Source organism: Somniosus microcephalus, chromosome 5, assembly GCF_052327205.1.
Source record: "Somniosus microcephalus isolate GS21.2 chromosome 5, FLI_Smic_1.0, whole genome shotgun sequence".
Taxonomy (NCBI): Eukaryota; Metazoa; Chordata; class Chondrichthyes; order Squaliformes; family Somniosidae; genus Somniosus; species Somniosus microcephalus.
The window spans coordinates 195,298,724-195,320,411 of NC_140991.1; positions in this window are offsets into that span (position 1 = coordinate 195,298,724).

Below are 21,688 nucleotides of genomic sequence, written 5' to 3' on the forward strand. Positions count from 1 at the left end.
CATGCAACATCCTCCAGGCCAAGTCCCCGATGGAACAAGGGAGGACTCCCGCGTAGAGAGCCCTCCATTGGGGACCTCCGCCACCACCAGTCGGCAAGATGCCATGCCAAGGCGTGTCCGGACGGTAGACGAAGATGGCAAAGTGGAGAGTGTGCAGGAGCAGCCTGTACAGGAAACCCCTCCGCACGGAATGAAAAGGCGCGGAGGGTATTTCCTCGAGACGGCTCAAGTTGTGAGGCGCCGGTTCCCGAGGGGAGTTTCGGGGCCGGGCGCCGATGAGGAATTCCGTCCGAACGGGGGTAAGCTCGGACGGGAACGCCCCACGTGCTTGAGCCGCCTCGATACATCTAGTGGAATCGGGGCCTAGTGCCGCTTTCACCGATTCGATGGCTTCGACCGCGAGCCGGACATTGGCCCAGGACAGGCGCCGCGCCAGCTCATCCGGCACCATCCAGCCTGCTCCTCCGCCATCGTGCAGGTCCCCGACTCTGGTCACCTTGCCAAGCACAGCCCTGCCCTCCGCCAGCCGCCCGAACCCGCGTTCGTGGAGGTGCGGATTCCTGAGCAGCGGCTCCCGAAGGAGAGCCGCCGCTCCTGACGGGGGAGAGCTCCGCCTGGAAGCGACGTAGTTCCAAACCCATAGTAGTTCCTGGTAGAAGACAGGCAGCTCCCGCAGGCCGGCACGCCTGCCGCCCACTTTCGCGAACAGGAGCTGCGTGTCGTAATTGAGGCCGTGCAGCTGGCGGAAGAAAAACGTCGCCAGCGCACACCATCTCGGAGGATTCTCGACGTACAGGTATCTCTGCAGCGTCTGAAGACGGAAAGTCGCAGCCTGGGTGCGAAGGCACACCAGCGCCTGACCGCCCTCCCTAAGTGGGAGGCACAGAACCGTGGCAGAGACCCAGTGCTTCCTTTTGTCCCAGAAGAAGTCGATGAGTTCTTCTGCATCTTGGCGACAAACGCAGGGGGAGGGATCAAAGTGACCAACCGGTACCACAACATGGCGGCCACCAGCTGGTTTATGACCAGCGCTCGACCCCTGTAGGACAACACTCGGAGCAGTCCTGTCCAGCGTCCTAGGCGAGCGGTGACTTTGGCCTCCAGCTCTTGCCAGTTCGCCGGCCAGGCGTCCTCGGCAGGGCTAAGGTAGACTCCCAAATAGAGGAGGTGCGTGGTGCTCCAGGCGAAAGGCCTGAACTCCTCCGGCAGGGAGTTCACCCGCCACTGACCCACCAGGAGTCCGGAACATTTCTCCCAGTTGATCTTGGCGGAGGATGCGTCCGAGTAAATCTGCTGGCATTCCCGCATCCTCCGCAAGTCAACGGGATCCGTGACCGTGAGGAGCACGTCATCGGCGTAAGCCGAGAGGACCACCTCCACGCCCAGCCCTTGCAGAGCCAGTCCTGTCAACCTCTTCCGCAAGAGGCGCAGGAATGGCTCCACGCAAACGGCGTATAACTGACCGGACATGGGGCATCCCTGACGCACCCCCCTCCCGAAGCGAAGGGGCACCATCAAGGACCCATTAACTTTAATCAGACACTCCGCGGCGGCGTACAGAAGTCGGATCCGGGCGACAAAATGCGTCCCGAACCCGAATGCGCACAGAGTCCCGAAGAGATACTCGTGATCCACCCTGTCGAACGCCTTCTCCTGATCCAGGGAAAGGAAGGCGACCGACAGACCAGCCCTCTGGGAGTGGTGGACCAGGTCCCGGACCAGATGGATGTTATCGTGGATGCTCCGGCCCGGGACCGTGTATGACTGGTCGGGGTGGATCATGTAGGCCAGCACGGTGCCAAGGCGAGCAGACATGGTCCTGGCAAAGATTTTATAGTCCGTGCTGAGGAGGGAGACCGGGCGCCAGTTCTTAAGGAGGCAGAGATCGCCCTTCTTAGGCAACAGGACAATGACTGCCCTGCGCCAAGAGAGGGGCATCAACCCGGTCACCAAACTTTCCCCCAGGACCCGCACGTAGTCGCCCCCCAAGACATCCCAGAACGCCCTGTGGAACTCCACGGTCAGCCCGTCCAGCCCCGGGGACTTTCCCCTAGAGAGCTGGCGGAGGGCGCCGGTCAGCTCCGCCAGGCTTAGCGGAGCGTACAATTTTTCAGCGCCCTCCGGGCTGACCTTCGGCAGGTCCTCCCACAAAACTCTGCGCGCATCCTCGCTGGACGGATCCGGAGAGAACAGAGCCCCGTAGTAGGCGCGGTTCTCCGCGCTGATTCCCTCCGGATCCGAGACCAGAGATCCGTCGTCGGCCAGCAGCCCCAAGAGCTGCTTACGGACCCCCCGTCTTTTTTCCAGCGAGTAGAAGAAGGGGGAGCCGCGGTCCAGGTCCCGCAGGAGCTGGATCCGCGACCTCACGTACGTGCCTCGGGACCCGACGAGCTGCAGGTCCTTCAGCGCGCCCTTCTTCTCTTCGTACACCTTCTGCAGGGCTGGGTCCTCGACGACCTGACCGAGACAGGACTCCAGGTCGAGCACCTCCTTCTCCAACCGCCCGACCCGGGCCTCCCGCCTCTTGGTCGACCCCTTCGCGTACTCCTGACAGAAGAGACGGATGTGAGCCTTGCCCACATCCCACCATAGCTTCAAGGAGGGGAAGCCCCCCTGCTTCCTTCTCCAGTCGGCCCAGAATCAACGAAACGAATCCCGGAACCGTGCGTCCTCCAGCAGCAGGTTGTTAAAATGCCAGTACGCGGACCCACCCCGCGCGCGCAGCGGAGCGAGCTCTGCCCACACCAGGTGGTGGTCCGTGCACGGCACCGGCCGCATGGAAGCTGCCGGAACGCAGGAGACGGACGCCTGGGAAATGTAAAGGCGGTCGATTCTGGACCTTCCTCCCCCAGACCTCACGCTAGTGAAGGCGCTGGAGTCGGGGTGGAGATTTCGCCAGACATCCACCAAGTCGAAGGACCCAACCAGGTCCCTCAACTTCTCCATCGCCGCCGGGCTTCGCGGGGGACCCGAACGGTCCCTCGCCTCGAGGGTGCAGTTAAAATCCCCCCCGAGGATGACGCACTCGCCCACGTCGACGGAGCCCAAAAGAGCGGACACTTCTTCGAAGAAGCGCACTTGCTGCGCACCGGTCTGAGGGGCGTACACGTTCAGTAGATTGAGCGGCACGCCCCCCAGGCGAACAGTGACCTGGAGCAAGCGGCCCGGCACGTTCTCCTTGACCCCCAAGATCTCCGGCTGAAAATGCGGGGCCAGCAAGATAGCCACCCCGCTGGAATTGTTGGAGAGGTGACTCATACTGACCCCTCCTTGCCACTCCAGGAGCCACGTGGCTTCGTCTCCCGGAACGGTGTGGGTTTCTTGCAGGAAGCACACCGCATACTTCCCGTCCCGAAGGACCAAGAAGTTATTGAATCTGCGGCGCGCCTCCCTGCTGCCGTTGATGTTGAGGCTGGCTATGGTTATCTTCATGTCAGAAGCATAGTGCAACCTCTACCTACACCTAACGGGGGGAGGAAGCGCAGCCACTGATCAGCCGCCACTTCCTCAGCAGCCCAGTGAGAAACGTTCTGAGCCGACGCAGCTCGAGCGGGTTCACACCCTCATCCGCGCCCATGATCTTAACGGCGGCGCGGACGGATACGATGAGCAGCGCCAGCTCCGACCACCTGTCGAGGGCCAGCCGGACCTTATTGCGCCGACCCAGGCACGTGGCCATAAAATCCCGGAGTTCCCTTACGGGAATGAGAGGAGACTCGGCAAGGGGCACGAGGTCATCCATTGCTTCGTCAGCGCTGGAGTCCGAATCGTCCTCCGTGCCCATCACCGAGTCCCCATCCTCTTCCAGGGGGTCGTCACCAGCGACCGACCCGTCCGCCGTGCAGTGCGCAGCGAACGGCTCGGCCACACCAGCCAGCCCCGCCTCCGCCCGGATCCCACCCCCAGGATCAGCGGCAGAGGATTCTTCCCTGGGCTCCTTTAGGGGTGCTGGGCTAGAAGACGGCGGCGGTTCAGAGCTCCCCTCCGCCCCAGATGCCGGAACGACCAGAGAAACCGGGGAGAGAACAATTCCCAGCTCCTCCAGTACGTCCGGCACCAGAGATGCAGCCAGGGGGCCATCCTCCTCCCCGCCACCAACCTCCGACCCAGCGGATGGGGTGTTTTGGATTAAAACCTCTACCAGGTCGAGCAGCCCCTGGGAGATGTCCAGGTCGCATTGGGCGAGCTCATTATCCTCGAGCTCGCCCGACCCAGACCCCAGGCCGCCCGACCCGGCGAGGGGCAACGGCACCGATAGAATATCTATTTCCACCGCGGGTGGTTCCGCGACCCCCCCCCACGGGCAGGGTCTCGTCCCCGTCCCTGGGAGGCACGTGCTGGACAGACATATCTGCCTCAGCCTCCCGAGGGACAGGCGACCCCCGCCGATCGCTGGTGATGGTGACAGCGGGCGGGGGGGGCGCAGTACCCGCGGCGGGCGCCGACTCCCCCTGCTCGGAGGGGCCTTCCTCCTCCCGGTCCTCCTCCTCTTCCAGGGGGTCGCGCCTTCTTTTTAGCATGGAGGGAGCGAGGGAGACCTCGATGCCTGCAGAGGCCTCCTCCTCAGCTCCCTCTGGCGGAGCAGGTTTGTCGGGCTCCTCGGGCCCGAGCCCGGCCGCAGGTATCGGCATTACCGCTGCGGCGGTTGCGGCCACAGGCTCGGGCACGAGGCCCCTCCCACTCGCGTCGGCCCCGATTAACTCCGCGAGGAGCGCGGGTGTAAGGGGCTCAAGGGGCAAGGGCTGGCCATCCACGGAGGGACCCGCCCTAAGGTGTTTATTTTTTCACCGCGCCTTCTTTCCGGCCGGACATGCTCCCTCCCCCCCCCGTCGGAGGCCTTGGTGGCATCGGCCCCCGACATCGACCACGCATCAGACGTTCCCGACGCGCGGGCAGATCCGGGGGGAGGAGCGTTGGCGGCGCCAGCCTCGGCCGCACAAGATGTTACGGCTGCCTTGGAGGCGGGGCAGTGTTTCCGGATGTGCCCCACCTCCTTGCAGGCGTGGCACCGCACATCGTCCGACGTCCAGTAGACGCGATAGGCGGTCCCCTCGTGGTGGACGACGAATGCCCCGTCAGTGTCCTCCTCCCGCGCCAGCTGGATAAACAGCTGGCGCCGGAAGGAGAAGACGTGGCGAAGGCTGGTCTCCCAGAAGCGGAGCGGGATGGGTGTGATCCCCGACCTCACCTCCCCAAATTGACGTAGATGGGGAAGGAGGAGCTCACCAGGAACATAGGGCGGGACGTTGGAAATGACGATCCTCTGTGTGGTGGCCTCGAGAGGATCCACCGGCAGGAAGGTCCCGCCCACGGTGAGCCCCTTGGCGACGGCCAGGGACACCGCCCGCTCTGACCCCAGGAAGAACACAGCCTTCCCATACATTTTTGAGGCCGCGACGCTGGCCGAGGGGCTGACAACCCCAGCCATGGCTTTAACGCAGGCCTCAATGGTCATCGTGGGGTGAGTGCAGCTCTTCACCCCAAGCTTTTTTGTTATTAATCTGAATGGTGACGGGGCGGCAGAAGCAGCGGGAGCAGCTGTGGCTGCCACTCCCGCATAAGTCCTGGCTGGCCCCGCCACCGGCGAAGATGCAGTCGCCATTATGGGGAGTTTTTATAAGGGCTACACTCACCCCAAGTCACAGGCCTGAAGGTGTTAATGGCCTCGGGTTAAAATCCTCCCTTGAGCAGAGGGTGCTGTTAAATTGAAGGCACAGCTCTCCCCCTATTGATTGGAATTGGGAGAGGGGCCTTCTCCCCTCTGCTCAAGTGGCAATTAATAAAAAGATTAGTAGAGGTGCCTCTTGAGAGAGAGAGCAGAGAGTGACAAAGAGAGTGAGAGAGGGGGGGGTGGGAAGGAGGGAGGCCGCAAAGGCAGGGTCGCTACTCAGGATGGTGGGTGGGTGCGTGTTGGCAGGGGTGCACTCTCCTGATGGAAATTTAAAGTCTCTGATACTGGTGGTCTTCTGGCAGGGGGAGAAGATCCCTTCACCTGGGAAAGCTGGAGATGCCCAGGCTCAGTCCTGCACCAGGTCTTAACGATGTAATCAATGGAATTAACCACTTCACCTCGGCAGCTCCAGCTGTCCCAGGTCAGGCAATAGAAGGGGTACTTATTAGTGGTGTGTGTGGCCTAGCTTTTAACAAGAACCACACACACACACAGCCACCCCTTGATGTTCCGGCCTTGTTTCTTCTTTTCTCCCCCCACCTAAAATACAAAGTCTTTGGGAGAGTGCACCAAATAACACCCACCTGAAACATGATGTTGTTCTTCCCTCCTTCCAAACAGTTGGTGGTTGTTGGTTGTTTCTCTCCCCTCTCTCCTGGAATGGAGGCCAATTTGGGGGGGCAGTAATGGGAAAGGTCTCTCCCCTGGTTGGTGTTGTTGCTGGCCTCCCTTCTCCTTCTCCTCCTCTGTCCTCTCCCTCCAGGCACCTCAGTTGCTATGATGATGGTGGAGGTGGAGGTGGAGGTGATGGTGGTGGTCCAGCATTCTCCTCCTCTGCCTGGTCAGGGGACCACCACTTTAGTCCACTCTCCAAGTCTGGCTGCTCCCTCTGCTTGTGCTTGCAGCTGCACAGCCAGCAATGCTGAGAATGAGGTCGAAAAGAGGGTAACGTCAGACTGAAGTACAGAAGCCTGCTAGGGCCTTTTATACAGGGGTGGTCACTGCCGGTACTGCAGTATAAAATCAGTTCTTCTCTTAAAGGTACATACACAACAATTCCTCCCCTTTTAGATAAACAGTACATAACATTCATTTAACAACTAAATAATAACGAATTACAATTACAATTTCCTCGGTACTATATACATCAACTGAAATAATCATTTATAAGTTCAGTCTTTGAGGAGGCTTCCTAATCCTGACTGGATAGTGCCTTTCTCGAGTATCCTGTTCTTGCAGTGGAGTCGATTCTGGCTCATTGTAATTGGTTGGTTCGTCAGCTTCCATTACCACTGCTTCTGAGGTAGACGCAATCTGTACTTCGGGCTCATTACCAGGTGCACATGCTTGTGGTATAGGTTTGGCTTGTTCCTGTGACTCTAGAATCTGGTCAGCATGGCGTCTCACGATGCTCTCTCCAACGTCCACTGTGTACATTAGTGGTCCCTGCTGTGTGTATATTGTTCCTGGCTGCCATTTTTCTGTTCGGTAGTCGCGGGCCAAGACTGGTTGTCCTATCTTGAAGCTCCTGGTTGGCTTCTCGTTGATGTGCTGGAATTGCTTATCCTCAACATCTCGTCTTATGTTTGGTTTGAGCAAATCCAGGCGACATCTTAGCCTTCGGTTGAAGAACATTATGGCTGGAGCTTGGTTGGTGACTGCATGTGTCGCATTCCTGTAAGCAAACAAGAAATTATCTATCTTGTGTTGTAGTGGTATGTCGTCGTTATACATCGCCTTTATTGCCTTTTTAAAGGTCTGAACAAACCTTTCAGCCAATCCATTTGTGGCTGGATGATATGGGGCAGATGTGTAATATTTCACCCCATTATTCCTCAGAAACCTCCGGAAATCCTCGGACACAAACTGTGGCCCATTGTCGGAGCAAATCTGTTCTGGCAAGCCATTCCTGGCGAAGATGGTCCGTAGGACTGCAATAGTTTTCTCCGTGGTGGTGGAGGACATTTTGATGACCTCTGGCCATTTCGAATGGGCGTCCATGCCGATTAGAAACATTGAGTCCATAAATGGACCAGCAAAATCAATGTGTACCCATTGCCATGGAGATGAGGGCCACTCCCATGGGTGTAGAGGGGCCTGTGGTGGTGCATTTTAGACTTTCTGGCATCCTGAGCAGCTCTTGGTCAGGTCCTCGATTTGTTTATCGATTCCTGGCCACCACACATAAGCCCTGGCTAGGCATTTCATTTTTACCCCTCCCAGATGACCTTCATGAAGCTCATTGAGCACTCTGTCTCTCAACTTGGGTGGCATTACCACTCGGGATCCACACATCAAGGTCCCCCGGCACACTGACAGCTGTTCTCTCCTTGGCGAGAATGCTGGCAACAGTGAGTCGCCATGTGCTGGCCATCCCTTCACTGTCAAATCATAGACCCGAGAGAGTGTTGGGTCATTTCGGGTTCCCTTCTCTATACTTGAGTTTGTAACAGGTAGACATTCGACTATGGTCGCATGGAATATCTCAACAGGGTCTACTGCAGGTGCTTCCTCTACCGTAGGCAACGGTAGGCGCGACAGCCCATCAGCATTTCCATGCTGCTTCATACCCTTGTATTCTATGTCGTACTGATGTGCCCCTTGAAAAAGTGACCATATTTGCAGTCGTTGCGCCGTCATCACCGGAACGCCCTTCTTTGAGTTAAAAATGGAGACCAGGGGCTGATGATCAGTCAGTCGGGTGAATTTCTGCCCGTGCAGATAGTGATTGAACTTCTTCACCCCCCACACCAGGCTGAGGGCCTCCCTGTCAATCTGGGCATAATTACGCTCGGCTGAGGTTAATGAGCGCGACGCAAAGGCTATTGGCCTCTCTGAACCGTCAAGGAATTTGTGTGACAGCACCGCTCCAATGCCGTAGGGAGACGCATCACATGCCAACCGAATCGGTAGTGTTGGGTTGTACTGGGCCAATACTTCTTTTGAAGTGATTAGGCATTTACATTTCTGAAAGGCACGCTTACACTCATCACTCCATTTCCATGTTACACCAGTTTGCAGCAGGGCATTCAGTGGGTGCAGAATTGTAGATAAATTCGGCAAGAACTGATGGAAGTAGTTCACCAACCCGAGAAACGACCTCAGTTGCGACACATTTTCCGGTGCTGGAGCCTTGACTACAGCCTCAATCTTGTCCGGCGACTTATGCAACCCTTCCTCATCAATCATGTGGCCACAATACGAGATTTGTCTCCTGAAGAACTCGCTTTTGGGGCAGTTGGCTCGTAGCCCATATTCCTGCAATCTAGTGAGCACCTGCTCCAGGTTGGCAAGGTGTTCACTGTCATTTTCGCCCGTCACCAGGATGTCATCCAAATAACACTGGGTCCCTGGAATCCCTTGCAGGACTTGTTCCATTGCCCTCTGCCAAATAGCCGGGGCTGATGCTACCCCGAATACCAGTCGATTGTACTGGTAAAGGCCTTTGTGAGTGTTTATCGTGAGGTATTTCCTAGATGCTTCTTCCAACTCCATTTGTAGATACGCTTGGGCCAGATCAATCTTCGTAAAACGTTTCCCTCCAGATAGTGAGGCGAAAATATCTTCTATCCGTGGAAGTGGATATTGTACTGTGTGCAGGACTGGGTTCACAGTTACCTTGAAGTCACCACAGATGCGAACCTTCTTCGGCTCCCCAGGCATGCTGCTCAATGATTTCTTCATTACAGGAACGATGGGTGTGGCCCACTCGCTCCAGTCCACCTTGGACAGCACACCCGAACGCTCCAGACTCTCCAGTTCTGCTTCAACGGCTGGGCGGATCGCGTACGGCACCGGTCTGGCCTTAAAAATTTTGGGTTTGCGTTATCTTCAATTTTTATCGTTGCCTTTACTCCTTTTAGAGTCCCAAATCCTTGTTGGAACACCTCTTTCGCGTCAGTTAGAATTTGTGACAGACGTCCAGGTGCGACGTCATCATCCTTTTTGTCAGTCACAGTTAGCGCCTGAATGGAATGCCAATCCAATTGTATTTTTCGGATCCATTCACGTCTCAATAATGGTGGTCCTCCATCTTGTTGTATATATAGATGCAGTTTCTGTGTTTCCTTGCCGCTTTATTTCACTGGCACCCTTATTTTTCCTCTGGGGTAGACTTTTTGCCCCGTGTATGTCTTCAATACAATGGACGTGTCCTTTAAGGGTATGTGTGAGAATAACCGCTCACAGTCTCGTCGATTCATGACAGTTAGGGCTGATCCTGTATCCAATTCCATCTTTACTTGGGACCCTGCTATCATGAGGGTGACCCAAATGGTTCGGTGATCCTCCTTTGCGATCATGTTGTGTAACTTTAGACAACTTAGTCTCCTGCTCCCGGAGTCGTTATCACTCTCTTGATCTTCCGAACTACTGTCTGTCATTTTGTTTACTTTCTTGTACTTTTCCTTAGTAGTTCTTGTAGTGTTGGTTTTCTTTCCCGACCTGCAGACTCTTGCTATATGTCCCATTTTTCCGCATTGCCTGCATACTTTGTCCTTAAACCAGCAGTCCTTCTGCTCATGGGTTGTTCTGCCGCAGCGATAGCACTTTTTTGCTCCATACGCCATTTCGTTAGCGCTGTATTCTTGTGGTTTCTGTTGTATTTCCGCAGCTCCCCGTGCTGCTGCTTCGTAGGATACTGCCATGCTGAAAGCCTGTTCCAGCTTCAGGTCCTTTTTCGAAAGTAGTCGTTTCTGGGTTCCTTCACTCTGGAGCCCGCAGACAAACTTATCCCGTAAGATGTCTGCCAATCCTGCTCTGAACTGGCAGTGCTTCGATAACTTGCGTAGTTCCGTAAGATAGTCAGCATTGCTCTCATCTTTGTGCTGGTTTCTTTTATGGAACTTGAATCTTTCTGCTATCAGCAGCGGTGTAGGGTTTAGGTGTTCCTGTAAGATATTAACAATCTCCTCAAAACTTTTCTCCATTGGTTTAGCTGGGGTAATTCAATTCCGCAATAGGCCGTACGTTCTCGCGCCCGACGCCTTCTTTCCATCGGCCACCTCATTTGCCTTGCAGTACACTTCAATTCTTTCCACATACGTGGTCCAGTCTTCTACCTCGTTGTCGAAAGCAGTGATACTGCCACTTTTCGGCATCTTGGGTGATTTAAAATGGCGCCTCCCGCGCTTTTCCTTCTTCCCCAATGGAATAAAATGGCGCCTCCCGCGCTTTTCCTTCTTCCCCTTGCTGCCACGCTGCTCCTAGCGTTCTACAGGGTAATGGCGGCGACCCGCGGCTTCGGCGCATCTCACTTTGCCTTCCCCTCATTTATTTTCTCTCCGCTGCCCAGTTCTTGAGCACTGACCACGCCCTGTGCGCTCCACCCTCTCTCTCTCGCTTTCCTCCCGGCGACGCTGCGCGGCCCCTTTTGTAGAGCCGCTCGATCGAGCTCGAGCCCGCCGCAGTCCGGAAGGGTCAGTGCACTACCTGCTACCAGCACGATTTGCTGGAACACCTTAACTGGGGAGCCAAACTCAGCTCTCCACAGCCTCTCCCGCAATTCTCTGAACACAGATGGATCCTTGGGCGGTTGCCCACGGTCGACGCCCGTTGCTCAGACTTCGACCTCCAAGAAACTTCTTCTCAGGGTGAGATCCCCGTGAGGTGATGCAACACTGCAGGTGAGTTCAAACTTGCTTGTCGCCACTGTAAAGTCCGCGCCTCAATAATATACGGACTTCGGGAGAACAATTAAACAGGTAACGTCAGACTGAAGTACAGAAGCCTGCTAGGGCCTTTTATACAGGGGTGGTCACTGCCGGTACTGCAGTATAAAATCAGTTCTTCTCTTAAAGGTACATACACAACAGTTGGCAACCATCTTCAGCCAGAAGTGCCGAGAGGATGAACCATATCGGCCTCCTCCTGAGGTCCCCACCACCACAGAAGCCAGTCAACAGCCAATTCAATTCACTCCACGTGATATCAACACTGAGCACACTGGATACAGCAAAGGCTGTGGGCCCCGACAACATCCTGGCTGTCGTGCTGAAGACTTGTGTTCCAGTACAGCTATAACACTGGCATCTATCCGACAATGTGGAAAACTGCCCAGGTATGTTCTGTCCACAAAAAGCAGGACAAATCCAATCCAGCCAGTTACTGCCCCATCAGTCAACTCTCAATCATTGGCAAAGTGATGGAAGGTGTCGTTGAGAGTGCTATCAAGCAGTACTTACTCATCAATAACCTTACTCACCAATAACCTGCTCATTGATGCCCAGTTTGAGTTCCACCAGGACCACTCAGCTCCAGACCTCATTACAGCCTTGGTCCAAACATGGACAAAAGAGCTGAATTCCAGAGGTGAGGTGAGAGTGACTGCCCTTGATATCAAGGAAGCATTTGACCTAGTGTGGTATCAAGGAGCCCTATTAAAACTGAAGTCAATGGGAATCAGGGGGAAAATTCGGCCTGGCTGGAGTCATACGTAGCACAAAGGAAGATGGTTGTGGTGGTTGGAGGTCAATCATTGCAGCCCCAGGACATCACTGCAGGAGTTCCTCAGAGCAGTGTCCTAGGCCCAACCATCTTCAGCTTCTTGATCAATGACCTTCCCTCCATCATAAGGTCAGAAGTGGGGATGTTCACTGATGACTGCACAGTGTTGAGCACCATTCTCAACCCCTCAGATAATGAAGCAGTCCATGCCCGCATGCAATAAGACCTGGACGACATTCAGGCTTGGGCTGATAAGTGGCAGGTAACATTCGCACCACACAAGTGCCAGGCAATGACTGTCTCCAACAACCGAGCATCTAACCACCACCCCTTAACATTCAACAGCATTACCATCGCCAAATCCCCCACCATCAATATCTTGGGGGTCACCAATGACCAGAAACTTAGCTGGACCAGCCACATAAATACTGTGGCAACAAGAGCAGGTCAGAGGCTGGGTATTCTGTGATGAGTTTCACACCTCCTGACTCTCCAAAGCCTTTCCATCATCTAAAAGGCACAAGACAGGGGTGTGATGGAATACTCTCCACTTGCCTGGATGAGTGCAGCACCAACAACACTCAAGAAGCTCGACACTATCCAAGACAAAGCAGCCCGCTTGATTGGCACCCCATCCACCACCTTAAACATTCACTCCCTCCACCACTAGCACCCTGTGGCTGCAGTGTGTACCATCTACAAGATGCACTGCAGGAACTCGCCAAGGCTTCTTCGGCAGCATTTTCCAAACCCGCAACCTCTACCACCTAGAAGGACAAGGGCAGCAGGCGCATGGGAACACAGTCACCTCCAAGTTCCCCTCCAAGTCACACACCATCCTGACTTGGATGTATATCGCCAATCCTTCATCGTCGCTGGGTCAAAATCCTGGAACTCCCTACCTAACAGCACTGTGGGAGTACCTTCACCACACGGACTGCAGCGGTTCAAGAATGCAGCTTACCACCACCTTCTCAAGGGCAACTAGGTGTGGACAATAAATGCTGGCCTTGCGAGCGATGTCCACATCCCATGATGAATAAACTAAAATGCACACAAAACTATGTAAACAGATAGCAGGAAATTGTCCCGTGGTGGGGGCTGTAACTACATAAATAGCAAATCTGTGACGTAAGTATGATATATTCCATGTTGAAATTGCTGCTAACAGTATACTACAGTGAAAAGGAAACTTACCGAGAGCACTGTTTGCTTAATGTTCTTCTGCCATTTCTGTGTAAAAAAATGTTAGAAAAATATTTCTTTCTTATTTAAAAAAAATGGAATTTTGTCTTGCAATGAAGGCTGGCTATTTTGGGCCTGCTTACCTTGAGAGATTATTTGATGATGTCACCAACAGGGAAGAGTCATCTGTGGCTCCATTTATTTTAACACTTAGAAAATTATGGCAAATATAAGATCATAGCTGTAGTGTTACTTTGCCCCCAAAAACCCTGTCATCGTCTAAAAGAATTCCTTAATATATAGTAGTAGGTGCTATTTTTCTAGATATCAGTACAGTTTTCCCTAACACTATTGCAGTATAAAAAGTGAAATTATATTCTTTTGGTTACAATTTCCCTCTCCCATGAATTTTTCCCCTTCTTTACTGATGGCACTGACTCATGCTGAAATATAGCTCCACAAGCTGCAGTCACTCTTCAGTATCTCAATCAATGACCATTTTTTATGTGATGTCATACCTTCAGCCGCCAAGGCCCTGCACTCTGGAATTCTTTTCCTAAATCCCCTCCACACTTCCATCTCCATCTCCTCCTTTAAGATTCTAATTAAAATCCATGGGGGTAAAATTCCATACCGCTGGATATGCCCGCACCCATTCAAAGAGCGCAGGCAACACATCAACTTCCTGCTGCCTACTAATTATAATGATTGCAGCGCACAGCCCAGTGCTGAACGTACTGCTGACAGGCTGTGCGCTCAGCAGGAGGACGAAGTTCCCAAGGTTCGAGCGAGCCTAGCTTTACTTAAAGCTAGCCTGCGCCACTTAAAGGCAGTCTGCACCTCTTAAAGGTGAGCTGCCTTCTGCTGATGAAAAATGGTAAAAGTGCTTCAGCACTAACCCAAATGACAACAGGCCAAGGAAAGGGCACCCAAGGTCTTGGATACAGCGCTCAAACTTTATGCAGGGCGTGAACCCTGGTATAGATATCCTCTACCCACAGGGGCCAGCCGGTCCTCCAGAAAAAAGGATGTGGGACCAGATCGCTGTGGCAGTCACTGCCTGTAGTGTCACCCCCAGGACCTGGCTCCACTGCCCAAAGAAGTTTCATGACCTCAAACAAGTAGTCAAGGTCGGTGAATGCATCTTCAAAAGCTGTTTACTACTAACGGCACCACTACCCTCACACACTGCTCAATGCACAACCCTCCTGCATCACTCCCTACCAACAATCTCTACCAAACACGAGGCACACCTCACATTCCTAGCTTCACCTCACCCCCTTGGAGGAGACAGTGCTGGCCATTCTTGGGAGGGGCACGGCTGAGCCCCTGGCCAGCGATGGGGCTAAAAGAATACAAGATGCTGGTATCCTCATACGTTATCCTCCTTCTCACATCCCACTTCCCCCTGAGCCCACAATATCTTCTGATTTACAAGCTGCACGTGGTGTAAGTATGCGCCTCTTGCTTTACCACCCTCCCCTCACCTCAACCCTACCCTTGTGCTTTCCTCATTTCAGACACCCAAGAAATTCCAGCCTGCCCAGCCAGTGGGTCAACAAGAAGAGGGAGAGGAGAGTGAAGAAGAAGAAGAAGCACCATCATTCGATTTCACACTCCCAGCCACCAGCTGTTCGGGGTTGTCCTGCAAGGCCATTTGCAGTGTCCCCCAATGAAAGTCAGAAGCCTTCCACCAGCCATGCTGCAGCCACTGGGGTAGCACTTCATAGGAGCACTAGGACAGGCAAAGGCACATGAAAGACAATCACTAAGATAATGCACAAGGGTGATTAGTTAATTTCTTGATGTAATATTGGATGCATATATGAACACAATTTAATTGGAAAGTTTGCCTTGTGTTGGCTTTTATTTCAGCATTGTGGCCAAGAGGACACTGTGATGGTCAGTAACAGAGGGAAGGTAACGTGTGGGACAAATATTGAAAGGGGACTTGGGGTTCCGTTCACTGGCACTGCAGGCGGATGATTCAATCCCGGGTATCCCGGCCAGAAAGGGGCTGTCTGGGTTGCCTCCTTCTTTTCGCTTCCTCCTCCTCCTCCTCTTCTGCATCTTTCTCCTCTTCTGCTTCTTCCTCTTCCGCTTCTTCCTCTTCCTCCTCCTCCTCCCTCTGCGAGCAGCTTGTCCTCTTTGCTGCCTCTGCTTCATCTCCATGTGATGTTGCAGCCCAAGGGAGACTGCAACTAAAGCCCCCAGGACTGGGAGCAAGTGGTGTTGTCAGAAGTCTTCCTTTAAGAGCCAAAGTCTTGAAATCATCCAGCAGCACTCCCTGCACACTTTAACAACTTTTTAAATGTCTTATACCAAGCCACTACTCCAATAAAATGTAAGGAAACCAGTACCAAAGCAAAAATCTAAACTTACCTGAAAGTTGCATGTGTCCCTTTAAGAAGCACTGGTAGGGGGTCTGTCATACAGCTCAACGCACATTCTGCAGTACATGGTTTGGAGAGGACGTTAAAAGAAGCGGCGACGTACAAAATAACAGATTATGCGGCAATTCAGCGTTGCACGGCGATTGATGTCATGATCTGACTCATTGTCATACCTGGAGCGAGCACAGGCAACGGCAGCACTGCCGACCTGCCCAAAATGGTGGCCATTGCATTCTGCTATGGAAGTGGGTGGAAGCGAGGCGGCGGCCATTTTTTCATCCAAACCAACCTTAACGGCTGACACAAATGGGCCGAATTTCACTTCCCATGTCTTTGATTGAACTTTTTGTCACCCCTCCTACTATTTCCTTCTTTGCCTCGGCCTCCATTTTTGTCGAATTATGCTTCTCTGAAGCACTTCAAGATATTTTTCTACATTAAAGATGATTGTTGTTGTTATTGCTGCCAGCCTGCACTGTGAGTGTTGGCAGGCTGTTTGACAAAGGGGATATCAGAACCAAAATAGATCCGACCTCATCTGACTTCCAAAGCTGCATACTTCTCCACCTGGCTCGCTGGATAATGATCAGCTAGATCAGCACAGATTGGAGATCAGCCCTGAGACTGACTGGTTTTATGGATTACTTACAGATTAGCTTCATCAAATGAGCCATTGGGAGAGCTAGTCTTGGAATCCATTTACTTCAATTTTACCTCAAAGCTTAATTATTAAACTCCTAAAAGATTCCTACTGATTCAAAACAAAAATATGCACCAATACCACCTGGTAAACACCAGAGGCTTGAAACCATGTTCTAAATTCAGCTTAAGTAGATAATATAGTCCATTTTTAGTTTCATAAAAAGGGAACAATGTCAGTCTAATTCACTGGAGATCTTCCCCCAAATGATTGGCTTCAGTTGGTGTTTAATAAACATGTGCTATCCCAGTACGAGCTATTGGTCTGTTATGCAGACCATGATGTGCTTTTTCTAATTCAACTGCTCTTTGAACAGTTCTAATGGTTTCAACGTATAACACAATAGAGACTGAAAATGAGATGCGATGACTCAGGCTATTGTAGGGCACTGCTAAAAGGGAGTAACTCTGGGGATTAGTACCTGTAAATAGATAACGTGAATCTAATTTTTCAAGGCTATGATTTTACAAAAGATTGTTATTTCCTGGGCTGTCTGTAGACTGGAGCAGACTTGCTGGAGGGACGTGGGCTGATGGGGGCCCCGACAGAATGCTTGCTCTGGGAATTTCCTCAGGACTTCTCTTGCTCTGCCAACTTAGCTTTAGTGAAAACCCCGGTTATGCGCATAAATGTGGTTTCCGCCAACCTCACAGTGGTGGACTGGTAGAAACCCGGCGGAAATTCCAGGTGTTGCTTCTTATTATTGGTGCCAGTCTGTTTGGAGACTGATTGTGAACTGCTTTTTCTTGTCCGGAGTTACAGGTGAATATTTGTGTTAGCAAACTCTTGATAGACATTGGAAAAGTATCTTCAGATTGTACATATGAATGAATAATAGTTTGAAGGAAACACATAAATATGGATAATTATTTACCATTAGTAGAACTTATTTATTTGGGTTTTCTCAGCAATCCTGCACTCGCAGTGGGAAGACTTTGCTTGATGGAAGTGTGGGTCAGAGAATCGGCACTATTGTGCTGTATTCCAATCTCTCACCCATGCTCCCATTGTAAGATTCAAAATTTTCAGTAATTTTAATCACGCAAGAAAACAGGGTTAATAAGACAGTTTTATTGACCAAAAGAAGCTTGTACAGAAAAACCTTTGATAAAAGGGGCATACAAAATGGCCGCCGGACCTCGTGATCAGTTTCTGGGACCATTTGATTTCTGTTACTGCAAGCCAGACAGGCTTGTGGATTGAGGACAGTAAGCCCATGAAAGCCAGTATCGGGAAAACGAAACTCAGGGAACTGAGCATACATATTAATTGGATTCTAAGTGCAGGACAGTTTCAGGTAACAGGATGGGGCCCATCAAGAAATGGGCGGACATTTGAATGAACACTTAAACCCATTTACTGTACAAAGGAAAAACCATTTAACAGCCATCAAGGACAATCTCCAGACCGATCAATATACGAACCGAGTTACGGTGACAAAGTAAAAGACATTATCGGCCAGGAAGGCCAGTTAAGCTATCACCGGCTCCCGTTGTAAGACAAAGCACCCCTGCAGAGATTTCTGCCCGCCAAAAATATTACAAAGACAGGACTATGATTTGGCGGGAGATAAGACTGTCCCAAAAAGGTATAACTGTGGATTGAAAAGTCCATCAGGGGCTTTGCTTCAGTTTCGCTTCAGATTCACGCTTCGGGAACACGCTTCTTCGGCCTCGGTAGCTTCGCAATTCGAGTAGGACGTTTCGGGACGGACTCTTCGGTTAAGGCAGCGTGGTCGGTGTTCGGCCAGGCAAGGCTCGGCCACGAGGGGAAGACGACGAGGGTGGCCCGGGTACTTTTGTCGGGAGATCATCGACGACCCAGGCCGAAGGAGAAGACACCCTTAGGAAAACCGACGAGCCAGGCCAGAGGGAGAAATAAAAGGATACTCCGGGCCTAGCCCTCCAGGGCCTCAACATACCATTCAACCAGGAACTTTCCCTGTGCAGTTCTGCAACATCACATCGGTGACTGAGTCTTCCATGGGCATCCAGTTCTTAAAGGCACGTCGGTAACGGATTCAGCCATGACGAGCGCTCATCGAGACTGTATCTGCTGCTCCATCGCCTAAGAGAAAAACAAACTGCGCCAGAAGCTTCCAAATCCACATGACGACGGAAAGCTGTGCCAAAGGGCTGCGAACCCCCTCTTTTGCGAATCTGAAAGTGGTGAGCATGATTCCGAGTTCCTCAAGTCGAAACTTAGTTTAGGTCTAGGGGAGGGGGTTAAGGGTAATCGTAATGTGTTTCCCCTTTTACGACGTGCCGTGTGTTCCCCATTTCCATAGAGTTAAGTTTATAGATATGTGCATGATTGTAGTTAATTTGATCTGTGCTTATGACATATATTTTACAATGCTGCAAACTGTTTTAGAATAAAAGCCTTCATTTCATGTTATTCAACCTGGCCTATTGAGTTTTCTCTGCACTACAGTTCCCTGCACCTAAGTCCAAGGTCTAGAACCGTAGGGAAGAGTGGGTCGAACCACTCAAGGGTAATTATTGCACGAAGCCTGGTAGGAGACCAGAACGAGCAAGAGAAACCCCCTACACCATGGAGTGACGCTCCCCGGCAGGGATCACTGAATTTACCCGATAGAGTTTCCTCCTGCTTTTAATTATATTTAGACCAGTGCAACTCAGGACAATTCTCTCCCTCTTTTGATTAAAAAAAAAGGAAAATATCAATTGATACTATCAATTCAAACTAGTGGATACCTTACTGGCAAAACTATGACTGTTTAAGATACTCTAGAGCACAAACCATAGGAAAAAAGCCAGCATCCACTGTGGGAAAAGAATTGTCCAACTCTAATAAGAAATAGTTAGCCCAGATTTGTGGGCAATAGGTTATGTCAGTATTTCATTGCTAGGGGGATAGAATATAAAAATAGGGAGGTATTGCTTCAGTTGTACAAGGTATTGGTGAGACCGCACCTGGAATACTGCGTACAGTTTTGGTGTCCATACTTAAGAAAGGACATACTTGCTCTCGAGTCAGTACAAAGAAGGTTCACTCGGTTAATCCCGGGGATGAGGGGATGGACATATGAGGAGAGGTTGAGTAGATTGGGACTCTACTCATTGGAGTTCAGAAGAATGAGAGGCGATCTTATTGAAACATATAAGATTGTGAAGGGGTTGGATCGGGTAGATGTGGGGAGGATGTTCCCGATGATGGGTGAAATTAGAACTACTAGGGGGCATAGTCTTAGAATAAGGGGCTGCTCTTTCAAAACTGAGATGAGGAGGAACTACTTCACTCAGAGGGTGGTAGGTCCATGGAATATGCTGCCCCAAAAAGCTGTAGAAGCTACATCATTACATAAATTTAAAACAAAAATAGACAGTTTCCTAGAAGTAAAGGGAATTAAGGGTTACGGGGGGCGGGCAGGAATTTGGACATGAGTCTAGGTTCGGATCGGTCATGGCCCTGTGGGTAGCGGAGCTGGCCCAGGGGCCGTGTAGCCTGATCCTGCTCCTATTTCATGTGTCTAATTCTGTTAGATTCAGGAGATGGTTCTGTGATAGTGGATGGGCGGTTCGGATCAGATCAGCCATGATCTTATTGAATGGCGGAGCAGGCTCGAGGGGCCGATTGGCCTACTCCTGCTCCTATTTCTTATGTTCTTATGTTCTTATAGTAATATAGCAGAATTTCTTGAGAAGATATTGGACAAAGTTCCACTTGACAGGCTTTTAAAGAAGTTTAACAATCAGGGTATTAATGGCAAATTAGCTAGTTGGGTTGAAAACTGGCCTGGTGATAAAAATACAGAAAGTGATGTTGCTTGGATAAACAAGATAATTTCATAAATATATAAAACTGCTGATGACACTAAGCTATGTGTCTAGGTGATGGGTACAATCTGCCAGGCTATCTCAAAAAACTATCCATACCAATTGAGTGCATTACAATAAAACTACTACTGCCAAATTGACAGCAACATAATTCTTTTACTGATAATATAATGTGCATTTGGAGGCAGATCAGTCTGTTTATCTTGTCCTACTTGATTCACTGTGATGCCTTTGACCTTGGACTGATGCATCTAAGTAATTTGTATACCTTGTAAAATGTCTAATAAAACATGAAGCAAAGTAAAAATTAAATTTCCCAGTACACTTTAATGGAAACATTGCTGATTTATAAATTAATAATTTATATTAATTGGCATGATTTTTTAACCAGAAACACATTGGATCCACGATTTGATTAGAAAATCCAAGTGTTGTAAATAAAATCAAAGTTTTTTGTTCCTCTAGGCCTGGAAATTGGGTTGGTAGCGCCGGCGCTGAGCGCCTAAAGAGACCTAGAATTGGGGCGATGCCCTATGTTGGGGCGGACGCTATGAAGATAGCGACAACTCAGATATTGACTATATATTTAGCGCCTGCGCTAACTGTTTGCGCGCGCCCGCGAGCGCAAGCAGTTCATGATGTCATTTCAGTGTGCAACGCCTTCTAGGAGCGCCTGAGCGCATATTGGGTGGCGCCCGGAGCCTTAGCGCCCAGCGCTATTAGTGACAGTTCGAGGGAGGGCTAACAGGCCCTTCTCGGAGTAGGGGGGCGCTATTTAAAGGGGACAGCTCTAGTGCAGAATCTTCTGCCACTTGGCCTGCTCATTGCGATCGCTGCTAGAGAGAGTTGGCGAGCTAATGTGGAGCGGAGTTCTGGGAATTTAGCTTTACAGTACTTGGGACCTTCAAACTTGTCCGAAGCACTTGCAGCACTACACCTAAAAGCCTTTTGACCAACTGGCATCGGAATGAGAGCTTGTTTGGAGGGCGACGGCCTCATCGCCCAACACTGTGAAGGGGCAGAGAGACGGCGGGAGAGAGGGCCGGGATTGGCCAGAAGGAGGAGGGGCAATGGAGGTCGGCCAATCCGACGGGAAGCTGCGAGGGTCTTTAGGCAGCAGGTGACAAGGCTTGACATGTCGGAGGAGCAGTGTCTGGGAAGGCTCCGATTCTGGAGGGATATTGTTACTGATCTGTGCCACCTGCTTGGTCAGGATCTGCAGCCGCGTGAACGCTGCAAAACCTCTCTGTCCATGATGGCTAAACTGACTGATGGCCTCCATTTTTATGCCAACGGATCCTTTCAGTCAGCCATTGGGGACATTGCGACTGTCGCTCAGGTTGCAGTCCACTGTTGCATCCGGCAAGTAACAGATGCCCTTTATAGGCGAAGGCGTCAATTCATTACCTTCCCTCGGACCCTGCACAAGCAGGCGGAGGGTGCGCAGGGTGTCGCTTCTATTGCGGACTTCCCCATGGTGCAGGGGGCGAGTGAC